The sequence below is a fragment of the Octopus bimaculoides genome, chromosome 9, assembly GCF_001194135.2.
Source record: "Octopus bimaculoides isolate UCB-OBI-ISO-001 chromosome 9, ASM119413v2, whole genome shotgun sequence".
In the NCBI taxonomy this organism is placed as follows: Eukaryota; Metazoa; Mollusca; class Cephalopoda; order Octopoda; family Octopodidae; genus Octopus; species Octopus bimaculoides.
The window spans coordinates 72968101-72970824 of NC_068989.1; the positions used below are offsets into that span (position 1 = coordinate 72968101).

Genomic DNA, 2724 nt, shown 5'->3' on the forward strand with positions numbered 1-2724 from the left:
ATATAGGATATACTTTTCGTAATGAGATAAAAAAAAAAAAACAAGACAGAGTATAATATAGAACATTTATAAATCGAATATCTTACAGCTGTTTTTAGGATATTTATTATATCCCTTCATCGAGACGGTGTGAGAGGATTATTAAGCAATAGTTAGTTTAGTTAAGATAAGAAATATAGAATGAATGCAGGGATATTGTATTTGTAAATATATTGTTTAGGCAGAACGGTATACATATAAGATTCCAGTACCTTGTGAGTCAAGTCCAATTGTTTTTAAGACTTGTCGTTGGCTTTGTAAATCCATTATTAAAATTCCGATACCCTATGAGTAAAGTCCAACAGTCTTTGAAATTGGTCATTCCACATACAGAGTTTATACACAGTGTTACTGTATCAAAGGTTCTATATATATATATATATATGTGTGTGTATATATATAAGCATATTTATATGTGTGTGTGTGTGTGTGTGTGTGTGTGTGTGTGTGTGTGTGTGTGTGTGTGTGTGTGTGTGTGTGTACGTGTATGTATGTATGTATGTATGAATGTATGTATGTATGTATGTATGTGTAGATTAGTATGTTTTATGTATGTATTCTCATGCGTATAGTTGCATGCTCATATATATTTAAATGATAAACTTCTGGAATAGATGGTGGAGTAGGATATAGCCTAGTTACCCGGTTGTCCACTAGAGAATCATACCCAACGATTGGTGTAGCAGCAGCAGCATTTTTAACTGCTACAAAAGCAAAAGTGACGTCTTAGACAGGAATAATTACAGAGGCTACAAACTGCTGGACCAGGTCATGAAAGGGTCATAGCTTAATTAATTAGGGAGAGGGTTAGTGTAGATGAGATGCAGTTCGGATTTGTGCCAGGAAGGAGCACCACAAATAATATATTCCTGGATAGGCAACTGTAGGAGAAATATCTAACCAAAACTAGACTCTTGTACCTGGCTTTTGTCGACATAGAGAAAGCCTTCAACAGAGGAGTCCCCTGGTCCCTTATCTGGTAGTCAATGCGGAAGCTAGGGATAGATGAGTGGTTGGAAAGAGCTGTAAAAAGCCGTGTACATGGATGCTGTCAGTAATATGAAGGTTAGCAACGAGTATATCGAAGAATTCAGAGTACAAGTAGGGTTTCACCAAGGATCAGTCCTCAGCCTTCCTTTGCTCATCATAGTCCTCCATGCAATAACAGAGGAATCTAAGACGGGTGCCTCTGGGAGCTCCTCTATGCTGATGACCTTGTCCTTATAGCCGAATCACTATCAGAACTAGAGAAGAAACGTCAGGCGTGGAAGCAAGGTCTAGAATCAAAGGGCCTTAGAGTTAATCTAGGGGAAACCAATGTTTTACCAAGTGGAGAGCTTACAAATCACAAATCCCTTCAGGTATATGTCCCCTCTTGATCTGTAGAAAAGATGTAAGTAGTAACTCCATTCGATGTGCCCGGTGTAAGCTATGGACAAATAAGAAGTGCAGCAATATCAGAGGAAGGTTTGTCGAGAAAAATAGTTTTTCTGTATGGAAGGTGCACAGATACAATTAACACTAAAAATGTACAGAAAATAGACTCCATCAAATGCCAGGGGAAAAAACTAGATGTAGTTGATAACTTTCGTTACCTAGTTGACCAAGTTAGTAGAAGGAGGTGGATGCTCCGAGAGTGTAGCTACTAGAATGAGAATAGGCTGGACAAAGTTCAGAGAGTTGCTATTTGTGCTGGTAGCAAAGGGCCTCTCCCTCAGAGTGAAAGGCAGATTGTACAATGCCTGTGTGAGAACAGCCATGCTACACAGCAGTGAAATATGGGCTGTGACTACTGAGGACATGTAAAGGCTTGAAAATAATTAAGCTAGTATGCTTCGCTGGATGTGCAATGTGAGTGTGCATGTACGACAGAATGTATCTTGAGAGAAAAGTTGAGCATAAGAAGCATCACAGACGACTGCGCTGGTATGGTCATGTAATACGTATTGACAGAGGACAGTTGTGTGAAGTGTCGATATGGAGGGAACTTGTGAAAGAGGTACACCCAGGAAGACATGGGACGAAGTAATGAAGCATGATCTTCGAACGCTGAGACCTCATGGAGACAATGACAAGTGACCGAGATTTTTGGCGATATACCGTGCTTGAGAAGACTTGTCAAGCCAAGTGAAATCGCAGATGTGGCTGATGTCAGTGTCGTGTAACTGGCACTCGTGTCAATGGCACGTAAAAAGCACCTGAAGACGTTAGGTGATATACTGTGCTTGAGAAGACCCATCAAGCAAAGTGTAATCGTAATAGCGTTCAGATGCCAGTATTGCATATCTGACAGTCGCGCCGTTAGCACGTAAAAAGCACCCTTCTAACTTTGGGTTTTACGGAGGCAATGACAAGGGGCTGAGACCTTTGGCAATATACCGTGATTGAGAAGACCTCTCAAGTCAAATGAGGTCGTAGTCGATGCCGATGTTTCGTGACTGGCATCCGTGCTGATGGCACGTAAGCATCCACTGCACTCTTGAAATGGTTGGCGTTAGGAAGGGCATCCAGCAGTAGAAACCATGCCAAATCAGATTGGAACCTGGAGCAGCTCCCCATGTTACCAGTTTTCTCTTAAACCATCCAACCCATGCCAGCATGGAAAACAGACGTTAAATGATTGTGATGATGATGATGATGATGATGTATATATATATATATATATATATATATATATATATATAT

At 40.3% G+C, this 2724-nt stretch overlaps 1 protein-coding gene across 2 annotated transcripts in view; it reads right to left on the minus strand.

The window, feature by feature from the left end:
• LOC106872816 (probable methyltransferase-like protein 24) overlaps positions 1-2724 on the minus strand; it is a 31367-nt gene that overhangs the window by 8013 nt on the left and 20630 nt on the right. The gene's annotated exons all lie outside the window — the stretch shown is intronic.